The sequence below is a fragment of the Oryzias latipes genome, chromosome 24 (genome assembly GCF_002234675.1).
Source record: "Oryzias latipes chromosome 24, ASM223467v1".
Classification (NCBI taxonomy): domain Eukaryota; kingdom Metazoa; phylum Chordata; class Actinopteri; order Beloniformes; family Adrianichthyidae; genus Oryzias; species Oryzias latipes.
In genome coordinates, this window is record NC_019882.2 from 5,079,241 (window position 1) to 5,095,411 (window position 16,171).

Here is a 16,171-nt window from a genome sequence, read left to right on the forward strand (position 1 = left end):
TAAAAACTATATCCTTTTCCTAAACCAACTTTAATCTTTTACATCTGAATCAGTTCGGTCAGACTGCTGTGCATTTGATTTGAAATGTCTTCAGTCAAGAATGAGACATTTCAAAAAGGTTTTCACAAACAGCCTTGGGAGACTTTGATGAGAAGGTGAGCTTCTATGAAATGACCTTAAAAGTCTAGTTTTGTGAATTTTGTTTACTTCCTTTAGTTTAAAAGGAAAAATACTGAGGTAGAATTGTTTGAAAAAAATCTGTAACTTTTCTAATTAATTTTCTATCATAATAGACTCGGTCTGATCATCTTTTGATGATCAAAGCATTCCCAGAGCTCTTTTAATTATGATTATGTTATTTTTAGCCAACATGCTAAAAACCTACTTTGTGCAGAACAGCAGTAACTTTGCCTCCGAGTTGTGGGCAGGACCTTTGGAGCAGACCAACCCCGCTTCCTCTTCACCTCCCCGTTGCTGAGAGCTCTCTGTTTACACACCCTCCTGCTAGCCTACGGCCCCTCACACCCCCCAATTTAACATTAGCGAAAAACAGCGAACAAGCAACAACAAAAAATGGCGAGCAATATTGGAGCAATCCAAACGTGCAGTTTTGAGCCAGATGCCAGCTCAGACGAGGAAAATGAAGACGCACATGGATTTATTTGTCTGCACTTGGAGGGGAGGAAGGAGCTTGTGACCCGCCCAGCGTATTTTCTACGTCACAAATACAAACTTTTTCAAATGGCATCTTTTCGTCTGCTCCTGATTCACAACAATTTGGGGGAAAAAGGCAAATTTAAGCGTATTTGCTTAATTCTTTATAAAAGTGAGTTTTTAAACTTCATTTTCCTCAATAAATAAATAAAAATGTGTAATTGCTCAGGATTTATTATACATTAATTTAAATATATTCTATTTCTCTTACTTTACTATACGTCTCATTATTTTGTATAAGAAAATCTCAGGATATAAATCACAACAAATAAAAACAGCATTTTCTAAACAACTATTCACTCATTTATGGGGCCAACTAAGGCTAGATGAGAAAATCTATGGTGGCTCTTTTAATTAATTCAATTTAAATCTTATTTCCTGCATTTCCGAACTATATCTGTAAATCCAGACTCTCCCCAAGAAGCATTAAAGCTCAGTTGCTTGCACTAAATAGGATAAAGTAGTGATTAAAGTTATCACATGGTCTATGCATGAGTCAAAAAGATCTGGAAATAGTCCTCATGTGTATAAGGTAGAAAGCTTTTGTCTTTTTACCAATAAGCTATTTTACTAGCTCAGAGCTCTATTTTTCCCCCATGTGCCTAATAATTCTGTGTGAAAATTATTGAGACAAACGAGCAGTTGTCTGCTTCCTCCACAAATAGATACAAACCAGTAATAAATTCTGTGTTGACGTCTGCAAGCTGCAGCTATGCTGTGAAAAATTACAGTTTGCTTAGTTAGATCATAACTGTAGCGAATTTCTGCTAAGCAGTGAGTACACACTTGGACTTATAGTAACAAAAGATATGTTTAAAAGCAAAAGAGGTTTATCTTTAATGACCAAAACACACATTTTGGGTAAAAGGTTGGCATTGTTACCATTAAGAGGGTGGCTGGTATGAGGGACATAAACACTACAGACACTAATATATCAGATAAAGCTTATTAAATGGAGCCAGGATGAAGACATGGCGGCAGCAGGGTGAACTACACAGAAAAAAAAACACAAAATGAGAAAAACCAGAAACCAGGACGCATGCAGACAGAGTGAGAAGAGATTTATTACAACCAGGTGTGTTTGAGCGAGACAAAACAGAAGTCAACAAAAAGGAAAGGATGGCAAAACAGTTTCAAAATAAAGCAGGATGTGAAAACAGGAGAAGTCAAGTAAACACAGAAACAACTTGCGAAAACTTCCGCTCAAATTAAAAACATCTGATCAAAAAATAAACGAGTTTTCAGGGATAGATTTGAAGAACAGCAACTTCTGACACTTTCAGATCTATTTAAATTCAAAAACTGAATGTAGGAGCTCACTCACGGCTCATTCATTTTGAATGGTGTTCCTCAGGGGTTACATTCAAGACCCTTTCTGTTTTGCTTTATCAACAATACAGACCAAAAAGGAAGAAATGACACTCAATCATTCGGTTACATCTCACTATCTTAACTTAAAACCAAAATCAGAGCTCAACATTGTGAATCCAGTATTCGGTTTGATAAAATTAAAATTGTACAGTGAGTTAAATAATAAGGAAACTCTTCATTGGATGGTGTATGATCAGGTTTGGAGGTCGAAATTAGGCTTTTTTTTATTAAAATAAAAAGGTAGTATAGAAAAAATAACAATGTAAGCCTTTACATTTCATAAATTAAAAAACAAAAACAAATGTAGAAATGCATAATTTATAGGATTAGTTTTGTGATTTTGTCCATTATGTTATGTTTGCATGATTGATTCTATTTTATTACATAGGATCCATTCTGCTTTACTGCAGAACTGAAAACCCTTTTCTACCTGGCAGTTTGACTTCAGACCAGAGTTTTGCTGCAGAAATGAAACGACCTTGCTTCGTACACACAAAGGAGTTCATTCCCTGCATAAAGGAATGCACTCTCTGTCTGAACAGCTTTTATTTTCTTTTATGAAAAGTATTTTCAAATGCAAAAAACCCTGAAATACAGAATGTTCACTAAAGTACAACCAAGGTCCATTCCAGGATGTTTGAAGAGAAAAGGAACTCAAGAATGCTGAGTTTGTCAGATTGTGTTGAAATGTGCAAAATGCACCACAAGCAAAAAAAAATTCCCCCACCAAAATCAGCTTTAATTTCTCTCTCTTATTTTTATTAAACTTTTTAACCATATTGAAGATGAGGCATCCGAACACGGCAGCACTCTGCAGCATGTGCAGCTGCGATACAGCCTCTTTCAGCAAACTCATGCACATTTTATGAGTTTAAAGTCGAAGCACATTTCAGGCCGTGCTGAAAATAAGTCACAATTCTGCAGATCTTTGATGCTGATTAGTGTGGCTGCACTCTGGATTCAGGCTACTATAAACAACCACAAAATAAAAAGGTTCATTCAAGCTTTGAGTACATTTTAATGGCTTCTGGAGTAAAACAAATGGGGAAAAACAAGTAAAATAAAAACAGCAAGCAGGGTAGTGGGCATATCGATCTGAGTATCGATAGTATCAATACCAAGGTCAAGTTTTGATACTACTACTTTCGTTGCAGTTTTTCTTTAATACGCACAGTTAAGTGCTTGAATTTACTTCTGGAGTTCATATGATGATAAATGATGAACTCCAGGAGCAGGGAGGACACGACAGGTCCTCAAATTTACAAAGGTTTAATAACCGCAGACCTAGCATGATCAGAACCAAAACTGAACGACAGAAAGCCACACCTCATATCGGAGCTTAATGAGATATCGATTGCACCTGTGACTCTCACAGGGAACCTCAGAGGAGGGGAGGGCGTCCAGGAGAGGTCACAACCTGCCAGACTAAACAAAACCACAACAAAGGGCATTTCTTAACAGTTCATGTAAGTTGTGTGTCTATGTGTCCTTGCCCCTCCCCTCCCCGCTTCATCGGACAGCAGAGAGAGTCATTAAAGAGACACGTATTTGCAAGCAATGGCAGAATTTTGGGTTGTGTTGTTTATAATTTCCCATTTATGGATCCCGCTCTGGCCCAGGGTAGGTACAGAAGGCGGCACAACCAGGTCTTCAGGAAACTAATGTGGAGAAACGGATTCCACACAATTAGGTGTGTGACAACAAATGGGACTTTAAATTGACTTTATTGCAGTGTTGTGTTTGTTATCTTTTTTACTGGTGACTTTGTTTTCTTTTATTATTACGGCCTTTATTTAAAAAATATATGTTTGTGGTGCTATTATTTGAGATATAGCAGCATTTTAAAAAACATTTTGCACTAGTTTTTTATTCTTATAGTTTTATGTCATTGCTAATATACATTTTCTATTATTAATGTATTTTCAGTTCAGTTTGGGTTCAGTTCACAACATTTCAAGTAAAAAGTATTTGTATTGATATTTGATATCAGCAATACTAGCATTTTAACTATTTGGTATTGGAACAATCCCCAAATTCCCAGCATCGCTCACCCCTACCCCATATGTGCTACCTGTCCTGCCCTCGCCGCTACCTTTTGACCCGCCCTCACTGTTTGAGCGGCTGCTCAATGCCCCTCGCCTTCTGCCCCTGCCACCCTGGTCAGAGCTGCAAGTGACAAATTCATGAATAAAAAAAAGCCTCTGTTTGTTTTACCTCTATAGCAACCACTTCATTTAGGTTAATCAAATTTTTTGAAGAATTGGCAAAAGCAAAGTTTTGGATTTCCTTGGCAACAGAGGCTTTTTGTTAACCACGCCCACACTCCTAATGTGGTCACATCGTTTCATTTAGCTTGTGCCAGGGATGCATGTATTCAAATTTAAGCACGTATATTAAATGTATATTAAACATGCTAACTGCCCAATGATGCTCCAGTATTTCGGAGGCGGTGGATCAAAATCCCAAGGAAGAGTTTCAATTGGAAAAGGAACTAAAGGTGACTTTTTGAAGGGGGGAGAATTCAAGATGGCAGCCTCTTCCTGAGGTCAAAGGTCAACAAAACTTCCTTTCACTGTTTATAGACTAAACCTTGTGGCGTGTGTGTGACAAATCATTAAAATCCCTCAAACTAAAATGTATCTCTCATTAGTGGGAAAATGTAAAAACCGCCAAATTTCACACTTTGCTGCAAAATTACCAGCAGGTCCCAGGTGGGAGTTTTGGATGTCCCTGATGCATGCGTTTTGATTTCATTACTTTATTTTTACATTTTTTTTAAACCTCTCCCAATGTCTCCCATCATTTTTTTGGGAAAGGTGGTGATGCTCATGGTGTCAAAACTTCATGCACACCGAGTACTAGATGCGTGCAAACCATGGTACATTTTTGAATATATGGCGGGTGCGAAACTGTCACTCAAAAAAAGAAGAATTGGGAAAACAGTCTGGTCCTTACCGTCCAGGACTGCTGCTGGACATAAATCCTTTTTGTCTTGTCAAAGTTAAATAAAAAATCCTAAAATGTTGATTTGATGATTTACCTTTAACTCAGAGCAAACGCCTGACTGGTTTAAAATAATTGCAATAAATAACTCCATACAAACAATTTTAACTGCACCCCCCTTAGTACACACACCCCTCCCCCTTCAATATATACATTCAAACATAAACACACACACATGCACACAAACACCCTCTCAAACACCCATACACGCACACACATTTTACAAGGAAGGTGGGACCTGGGTCCATCTGTCCCCTACCCCTTCCCTGGTGGGGGGTGCGGGCCCCTTGGCGATGGCGGCCGTGTCCCTTGGGTGCCGGCTCCCTGGGCCCGGCGGTGCTCTCTCCGCACGGTGGGGGGGTTCATATTACACCTGAGCCGGGGGTGTTCGTGTCCCTGGGGGGTGGGTCCTGGTCCTTGCCCCTGGGCGCTGGGCCCCGCCAAACTTCCAACATGGCCGAGCCTGGTCGGGCCATATTTATAACATCCCTTGTGGGCCGCCCTTTTTTCCCCGGGGTTCCCCCCTCCTGGGCGGGGGCGGCGGGCCCCTGCCTTGCTCCTACCTGGACCAACCGTGGGCCGGGTGGGTGGCTGCCTGGAGTGCGGAGCGGGTCTCCCTTGGGGGGTCCTGGCTCGTACCTGGGGTCGGGGCGGGGGGATGCCCGGAACTCCTGGGTGGTGGTGGGGTGCTCGTCTGGGGCTGTGGGCGTCCCTCTCCGGTGGGGCCCTGCGTTGGGCTCTTCCGGCGCGGCGGGGGGCTGCTTTCCTGGCTGGGCTGGGGCGGCGCTCTCTTTCCCTCTGCGCCTCCCTGCTCTCTGGCTCTGGGGGCCTCGCGGCGGTCCGGCTGGCCCTGGCCTGGGTGGCGGTCTTGGTCGCCCGGGGGGCGGTTGTTCCCTGCCTGTTCCCGTGTGGCGTTGGGGGAATTCCGGCTGCCGCTGCTGCTGCGGCGGGGGTATGGGTGTGGGGGTGGCTGGGCGCTCCTCCTCCTTCTTTTCACATTCCACCATCCATTTTAGAAGAACATAAACACTCACCTGAGCACAGGTGTTAGCTCACCTTTGCACTAATAGTTTGCATGATTGAATGAATGAAAGATTTCACACTAGTTGGTTCAAAGGCATAGGTATGCGTTCGTGAACACTATCTGTTTTGTGTGCGTGTTGACATGTGGACATTTTTGCGGCTAGCAGGTGTGTTGATAATATTTGAGTGTGTGTGAACAGGCCCCGCCCTTTTTGTACTACATTTGAACCGTACCGTAACGATAAACAACCAGTAAACCTGTCTGCTCTATGCTGCTTCATGGTCTTACCCCCCTTCCCCTCCTATTATCACCCTCCTACCCCCCCCCCCCCTTCTCTAACGTCCCTCTCTCTTCTTCCCCTCTTTCCTTTTCCGTCCGGTCCAACACCAAAGATTCTCAAACATGATTGAAATTAATAAATTTTGGCCTCAATTACAAAAGGGGTTTATTCAGACATACCTTTGGTTTGTCTGAAGATGAATAACCCCTCTTGTTAAAGTAAAATATGTCCAACACAAGAGGCCCTCAGCTCTCATCTGTTTGCCTAGCTGTTGGACAGGACAAGTTAAAAAAAATAAATAAATAAATAAATAAATAAATAAATAAATAAATAACTCCATACTCTTTTATAACAGATTTTATATGCATTCGATGCATGTTTTTATGAAACGTTTAATTGAAATCAACACATAAAAATGTTCTCTAAATTTCTGCAAGTGAAAGAATGCAATCAGCATTCAGTGCATGCAGTCATCTCTGCAGAGCAGCACATGCTTCTCAGGCTTGTAAATTAGTTTTTTTTTCCTCCCCTCTCTGGGGCGGGGTCACTCATGAGTTCTGTGATCCTCCTCATTCTCACTGATAGATGTTTCCGTGGTCAGGAAGAAAACACAAGAAACTATGACGCAGCCTTCATGCCACATACATCCTCTTGATTTGAGGTTTGTCCGCGAAGAGGCTTGCAATCACACTCCAAGAATCTTGCGAACGATCACATCGGATTAACTCGCTAACCTTTATAGCCAATGACCTCAGGGGCTTTTAAAGTCATTTTCTTTGCAGAAAAATGCACAAAAAGCAAGGAATTTATCATTCCTTTTCTTTTGAAAATTCATCGTCTCTGTAAAAAATGACCTTAAAAGGAAACTAATTATGCAGACTATCTTGTTATAGAGATATTTTTAACTGCTTGGATTAAAATAAACCAAACTAGTTTCCATCCAGTAAACAATAATTGCAACAAATCCAATTAGATCAGATTAAAATACAATTTGTTGTTTGTGCATCTCTCTGAGTTTATTCTGGCCTTGAACGTTGGGATTTGTGCCACCATCTGATTATCAAAGTAACAAATAAGGAGGTTATTGTTGACATCTACTCCTGTATTTATGTAAAAGAAAAGATTAAATGCAGGTCATCTAATGAATATGCATGTGTGTCTATGAAACATGGTGAATCCTGCAGACAGAACCAGGGAGGAAGGCAGGGAGAGATGGAATGCAGAATTTGTGTAAATATTCAGCTCCTTGTGCTCCTCTGGGGACCACTTAACCTGGGGGGGTTTGGATGAGCATTTAACCGTAAAACTGTCTCCACTTGGCCGAGGAATGAAGTTATCCAGCGATTACGGCACATATGGAGGGAGGGACGCCGGTCTCTGCTCGTTGTTGGGCAACAGATTGTCAGCGGAGACGGATGCGAGCAGCGGGAATTAAAGATCAGTCCACTCTGAAAGGTGCTGCCTTGTTTGTCCTCTGATTCAGACAGGTGCTGCGACAGAGTGTGGATCAAACGGAGATCTCTGGACCTAGTCGGCTGCATCCTGATAGTATTATTGGCGTCAAGTGTGATTAAAGAATCTCAATAAAAGGTCCATTTATTGATTTACTTCACCAAAACAAGTAAAATACTGACACGTTTTCATGTGCGAGCTGTCCTTGGTTCTGATCTCTGAGCTTAAAAAAAGCCACATAAACTGCAAAGCTGACACCATCATTTTTTTTTCTAAGTTGAATTATATACTATAAAATATGAATATTACCCAGAAAAAAGAAATTTGTTTGAGCAAATTTGCTTCAAAGTAACAAGTAAAAAAATAACCAATTTGAGTTCACCATACTAAATATTATCCCCATTTTTGTCTAAAAAATACCTTTGCATTGCAAAAACGGTGTATTTCACAAAGGTTATTCAATGTAAATTTTTTAAAAGATGTGGTTTTAATATTTTTTAAACATAAGTTAGGTTTTTCAATTTGAAAAATGTGTAAAACGTGTGTAAATATTGTCCCATCCTCAAAGAACCAAAAGGTAAAAATACTGTAACCTTATATAAAAATGTAATTTTTGTCTGTAAACTCATTATGTTTATGTTAAAAAAATCTGTAATACATCTATTTTTTTGTTTAAAAACCTAAAGTATTTGGGTAAATTGTACATGCATTTCTGCAAATTACTATTGATGAAAGGATAGCGTGGGAACAATTTTCCCAAAATGATTAGGTAAACATACTATCTAAGATATATACGTAATTTTAAACAATTTGACCCTCTTGCAAAAACACCCATCCAGATCTGTGAGATAAAACACTTCCTGATGCAGGTAAGATAATTTAACCCTAAATAAATAACAGAAAAATGCATGAAAATGCATTTTAAAAGCATCAATTCCTAAAAAAAGACAGTTTGATTTCTGCTCATTCAATTTAAACACTCTGAGTCAGAGTTGATGGTTCTCCCAGACAGAGAAGAATGTGTGAGAACAGCAGCTCTCTTTTTCTTTGGATGAAAGAACAGATGGACTGCTGCCTCTGGTGAGCATGGCCATGGAGGAAATCCGGGTGAGGATGAGTGGGAGACGGCCTGGGGGTTTTTGTGGTCGCACTGGGGGACTAAATATCCCGCTTATCTGAAAAAAGCCTGCGGTTGTGTCTCATTAAGGCAACAACAAGACAATTAAAACTTATTTAAAGCCAACAGTTAGTGTGAGAAAAGACAAAGCTCCGCCATTTGGTTACTCAGTCACCATATTTACAATTTCAAATTACTAATGTGAAACTATTTCTCAGAAAAAAATAGGAGCAAACCTTGATAGATATATGAAATTTTTGCTTGAAAAATGCCAAATGAGGCTGATTAAAACAATTTTCAAATCACAGCTTTTGTTTTTAATCAACATTTCTGCTTTCCTTGAACATTATTCATCATTTCTGCTTGATTAAACAGCCTCATATCGCAAAAACACACTGAGATCAGGCCAATACGTATCATTCAGGAGAAAAGCTTTGACATGCTGATGCACTCCAAATATTCAAACACAAATGTTATGTGACAGTTCTCTGGGGGGTTTTCTTTCACAAATTAAGATTTAGCAACATTTGCATTAGGCTCTGTGGATAATTGGTGAGTCACTTGATCCCTGCCACTCCCATGAATCCCATCGGAAGAGCAGAGATCAGCATGAGGCAGGTTAGATGTGAGTGTGACTCGAGTGTTTCAGGAAAAATACAAGATTATGCTTTAAATTGGATTTCAATGGCAGTTATTTGGATATAAAATACTTTTATTCAAGGTGGCACATCAATAGTGGATGACATTTGTTTCCTCTTTTTTTTTTTGCAATAATTTGCCAACATTTTTACAAATTTTAACAAAAAAAAAACAATTATCTGAAAAACAAACAGAGAACAGAAATGAACCAGAATATTGTAGTCCAGAACGGAGACCCCTTGATCTTACCTCCCTATCTGTGAAGTTCAAACATCCTGTGTCTTCACTGAACTATTGAAGCACGACTCCTTTAGATATTGTGTTGGCATGACAACCAGTGAGGATTGAAAAGACTGGTCACATGACACAGCCAAGGTTATACACAGACAAAACAAAAGAACATCATCCTCTGTCTTGGTGAAAGGCAGAGATTTGCCAGAAAAATAGCCCAATAATGAGATGTTCTTTGCCAAAAATTCAAGGGGGCATCCAGTCGGCGCGAGCGCGTCTCTGCCGCTGCAAAAACAAAGCTGAGGTGGGTGTATCCAGCCCGGCACATCGTGATCTGACGAGTGTTACGGAGCTGCACACAGCCGGAGCATCACAGCTCCCCGAGGACGTGAGGAGACAAACAACAAAGAAAAAATTTGTTGCAACAGGGTAACATCTGCTATCTGAACCAAGGCTGAGCTTGGGTGTCATAGCAACCGGGTCTCTTTAACTGATCTGCTGGTGCTGCTGCATCATGTGGTTAAACAGCAGGCCTGTGGACAGATGTGGTCATGAGAACTGATCTCAGATGAAGTGTGAGCACTGAGAAGCTGCAGGCATCGACTCTTCTGTCCAGCATGTGTCCCCCGAGAGCATCCAGAGTTCACAGCAGTGACACATGGAGGCACACCTCAATGGGTCAACCTCTAAACCTCAACTGACTTTGAGTTTAATCCAATAAACAGTACATGCAAACCGTAAATGAGTGCCTTCAACAGCTTAGAAATTCCTTTTTAGGATAATATGTGTTCAATTTAAAACAATAATCTTTCTATGTTCTGGTAAAATGCCTGAAGTATTGCATTCTAAGATTACTAAATGAATGATACAATTTAGTAAATTATTACAAAAAGAGAAAGATAAAAAGTATACAGACACAACATATGTTGATGTTTTTATGACTGATTTATATGCATAAATAAGGGAAAATGTTATGATTTGACATATATTTAGGAACTTGTGTTGAAGTTCTGTTTTTTTTTTTTTAGTTGAATTAGTCCAATTTTATTCATTATACCATGGTCTGGCTAAATTCTTGATTCTGATTGACTGATTGATAAGAGAACTGGACTGAGTGACCCCCTCCCCTCGTGTTTTAAACAGAAAGCACGAAATAAACAGCTAATATTTAGTTATTTGACCATTCTTGCCCTGCTACCATTTTTTTGGTTCTAATTTTCATTTGCGATATTGTTTTTTAATTGGAATTCATTGAAATTTTAAACTGGCCAATCAGGTGTCTCTACAAAACGCCTGCCGGCCTCACAAGAAACATTTGATTGATACGATTTCGCATCCGCTTTCAAGTTGCTTGGGTGGGGCCTTTCAACAAGCGCACTCCTCAGTGGCGAAAGTGGTTGCCACAGAAATGTTGACTCAGACCGATTCGCACCAATCCCTGCATACTGAGGTCGTCTGACTCCAGCATAGTGGAGTCTCCATCGCCAGAAATGGCGACTGAATTGACTTCATTTGGTTGGAGCTGGAAGTAAGGCATTTTCAAAGGATGACATCAATAATGTGTATTAAAATCAGTGGTCCCTCGCTATTTCGCGGTTCACTTTTCGCCGTTTCTCAGATTTGTTTCAGTGCAACGTTGCACCCTTTATGTTTTTAAAACAGTGCTCTGTGTTCTGCATACTGATTGGCTGATGATCTTCTCAATCAATTGCGTGTCTCCTGTACAGAGGCGCTGCACATATAGTTTGCCAGAATTGCATGAAATTTCAATAGAGAGCAGATCTTTGTTTTATTTTTCTATGAACTTTGAGAGTCTAAATGAGCGTAAAGTGTGAAAACGTTCATGTCTGCGTGAGAAAAGTGTATAAAGTGTGTCGTGAGGAGTTTTACAGCCTTAAACATCTGTAATCCAATTTTGTGGATTTCACCTATTGCCGGATTTTCATGGAACGTGCGATAAACGAGGGAACAGTATTCCGCTTCTTGTGAAACATGATTTAAACATAAAAAAACAACAAGATGAAATTATTCTTAATTGATTTGAGAGACCATGGTATAAGCAGGAAATAGCTGGATGAGGTTTCCATTATCAGTTCTTAATGGACTTTGCAGTTTACGCCTCAGCGTCGTCCATTCGTTTCTGACAATGGACCCCTCATGGGGCGGTACCCCTTACTCGACAATTCTTGATCCAAAGCAACTTTCTACCTATGTCCACTCTTTCCCCATTATTCTTGTAGGGCCAAGGTTTTCTCTCGGCGTTCCTTCCAACCCAGACATTTGTGCACTCCGTTCTTGAACTTTAGCATCTTAACTGAGGCTTGCAGATTTTAAGATTTCAATCTTGGATTGAAGAGTGGAAGTGGGAGAAAATTGGACTGAAAATTGTTGGGGAACGGCTGTGCGAGCGTTTGCAGTGTCAGGGGTTTCAAGTGTTACCACTGCTTTTCTCGCCGCATGGATGATGGCGACACACACATGACCTGCGTTCATAGAAGCGTGGTCAACAACGTTAAGTTCTGTGGAAAAATTGGGGATGCAATTTTGTTCTCCTCTGGTGCATTTAAAGCTAAAAATTCGTTTTTTTACATGAGTTTCACATAAATTATCTTCATTAATCTTTCCTCTCCTTTACCAAACCAATAATTATTCATCATACACCTACACATGTAATTATTTTTCGACGTTTCTGGTCAGAAACGATATTTACTTCTCTGAGTTTGATGTGAACCGATGTCCTCACCTCACTGTGGAAACACATGAATTTTTGATGATATTGAAGCTTCAAAATCTGAACTTCGGACTTCTGCAGTGAATCGACTCGTTCAAAAAGGCAGCGCTCCGCTGGGAAAAAGCCGCCATTCACACGTATTAACACTTGGACATGTCCATCTAACTAAATATAGCTCACGTCAAAAGCTGAGGGAACAACTGTTCAGCATTTAGGAAACAATTTGAGGTTTACTTTTTGAAGACAAACAAATGAGCAATTGGGGTAAAACTTAAAAATGAAAGCACAATTTATAAAATTTTTTCCTCAAACTCTCCACATTTTTCAATACAAGTTTATGACGATTTACTTTGTGATTAGGTGAATAAAAATAGGATTGTAAATTTGAAAGAAAAAGCATTTTTTAATCGTTTTAAAACTAAAAGGACAAGCTTAAAAGAAATATTCAAAATTTGAACTACAAAAATATCAATTTGAGGAAAATCTGGCAATTTGAGTTAACTAAAAACAACAATGTATGTACAGTTTGTATATGTATTTTCAATTATGATCCTTTTTTATTTTATTTTATAAGCTGATCCTGATTTGACCCCACAATTTCCTGACAGATAAAGTTTGATTCATGGCAGAAAAATATTCAATTTGATAAAAGATGGTGAACTCTAGCAGCACAAAGCTCACGTCCTAAGACGCCATAAGCATTCACTTTGCCTCTATACGTTTTATTGATGTGATTTATATTAGAAATGAGATTTTGCTTCTTTGAAATGACTAATATAATAAGGTGGAACGAAACTTTAATTACAGTTTGGGATCCACTAGAACGCCACAGTGACTATCACAAAAGTGAAGGATATGAAAGAGCATAAAGTAAATGAGTTTTTGAACTTGGATAATTAAACTTTAGCTCGAAAAGAGTAAACATGTAAAGTCACGGATGAATGCTTTGATATGGTGACTTTTAAAGAGGCTGAAAGGAAACAGAGATGAATAGGAAAACAATCTGCATTAATAAGAGAGACTGAAAAGTATAAATTAAATTCTAATCATATGTTAAATTAAAAGATTGTGTGGTATCTTAGTTTTGTTTGTGCGATCAGCAACTATTTCTTTTATTTTCTTTGGAAAAACTGCAAAGTTGTGAATCAATGGTGAGATTTTCTGCATTTGTTTCTGTAAATACTTCCACACACATGTGCCATTGCATCACGTAAACACAACGATCCATGAAATATGAACAGAAAAATGACATAAGTTTAGTGCGTGTCATTTTTCAATGTTGCCAAATTTGATTGCAGAATATTGCCAAATGTAGCATCTGAAAATGACTGAAACAATTAAAACGAGTAAGTTTCAAGTAAATTTGCAAATTAATTAAAACAAAAATGTTTACGAAGGGAAAATCACCATAAATCCAGATAAAATCTGACGGCTGTGAAGAAACAGTTTCAGGCGACGTTGTCCAACAGCCGCTGGAGGGTGAGGCTGACTGACAATCGCGGAGGGGAAACAGAACCGTCATTTTGCCCTTGAGCTGTTTACATCTTCGGCAATACGTATACACACAACCTGTCACAATGCCTGCACTTTTCTTTTTCTCAGCAAAACAGAAGATGAAGCACAACAAAGCTTCTCAGAGCTGACAAGGAGGGAAAATGCAAAAGGTGATCATTAAATCCACACAAAATATTATGCTCGTTTACAGCATAGAGCGTCGCAGTTTCATAGGAAAGGTTAAAAATGTGTGCATCGTCTCTTCTGCGTGAGTAGATACATTTCTAGGAAGAACTCGGAACAAAACACTTTTACTTTGCAGCAGCCTTTTTCCAATTTTGTTTTATCAGTAACTTCAATCATGTGGTTGAAGTTTTTAGGGGAAAAAAACAACAACAAAAACTTTAAGCCGAAGTGAAATTGATTTTGTTTTTAAAAACAACCATTAATAAAGAACAGATCTGACAGCTGACTGCAGCACAATCAGAGATGCTGGGATTCAATCTGCAGCTCCAAAGTGCTGTCTTACACAGATAAGAGCAGCACATAGTGCATCTTAGGGGTTTCTTTGTTTTAATCTTCATTACAGAGGAAAGATTAAAACAAACTAGTTTTTGTCTTATCTTCCCCGTTGCAGGACACATCTAATCCACAAAAATGTTGCATCCGCCCTGAACTTCAGCTCCCATCTGTCCTTGATCCAACATCCCTCCACTCAACTGAAGAAACAAGCGAGTGTTAATGGCAGCATTTAAGTGTGTCGGAAAAAATGCTGTCTTTTTTTAAAAAATATATAAAAAAGTTTAAAAAAAAAGTATGTGAACCCTTTAGTAAGATATTTTTTATTCTCATCTCAATCAAATTCTGCTTAAACTGATACCAATCAAACATATATTTGTATGTTTTCTATTAATCGTAATATTGACAGTGCTATAATTGTGTGAACCCAGAGGCTAATGACTGCTCTAAGAGCCAAGAGTCAGCTAATTTCGAGTCCAGTTAATGCAAAGCGATCGGATGTGTTGGGTAAAGTTCCTGCCCCATAAAAATACACACCAGTCATCAGTTTTTCTGCCCTCAAAGAGCTTTTCCTGATGCTCTCCTCTTAAAAAGATGTATGCAGAGAAGCTCAGTGAGGGTAAAAAGGATTCCATACCGTCTTTTTTCCTTGACACATCCACAAATATGTAAAACATTGACCAAAACTGGAGTTCACACAAGGTCGCTGCGGAGGAAGCCACTGCTGGCAAAAAAATCAAAAAACAAACATGGCAGCAGATTTGAAATTTGTAAAAAAAAATAAAAATAAAATAAAAAGCAATTGGATGCTCTACAACACGAAAATGAAATTTAATTTGGAAACAAAAAACACACAGTCTGGATAAAGAAAACACAACAGGGCAACATTAAAGCCTCAACCTGATTGTGAAACACAGTAGTGGGAGCATCATTGTTTGTGGCTGCTTGGCTGAATGGATTGCAATCACTGATGGAAATATGAATTTCGACGTTTACTAATGCCTCAGTCACTTGCACCCACACGGAGGGTTGATCCATGCGGGTTTTTGGGTCGTTCAGGCCCGTGGAGGGTCATAGAGAGGAGTGGTTGCATCTTTTGGGGAGCACAGGTGTGTCTTACAGTCTCTTGAAGCTTGCATGGACGCCTCAGGGGACATCATGACGTCTTACATGTTGCATAGCTGTTCGCCAAGACTTGTCGTCTGCAGTATGCCACTAGAAAAAATGTGGATGAACATTTTTGCTCTACAGGCTCACTAAGCGGTCTAGCGGATATTTTCTGCAGGCCACCTGTGTGCCCCCTACTGGTTTGACCATTTCTGGCCCTCATCCATCCATCCATAGAAGTAGTTGTGACTTAGGTGTATGATATTTTTCAGGGAAACTGAAGCTTAACAGAGGATGAGTGATGCAATGAGGTAAAACAAACCAAATCGAAGAAGAAAACGCCTTCTGGAGTAGCCGCTGATCGAGATGCTGAGGCATAACCTCAAGAAATCATGTCGCCACAGACATTCTGTGAATATTGCTGAAATGAGACAGTTGGTTCGAGCTTCCTCCTAACTGGAGGGAACAACTTTTTTCTTTCAGCCATAG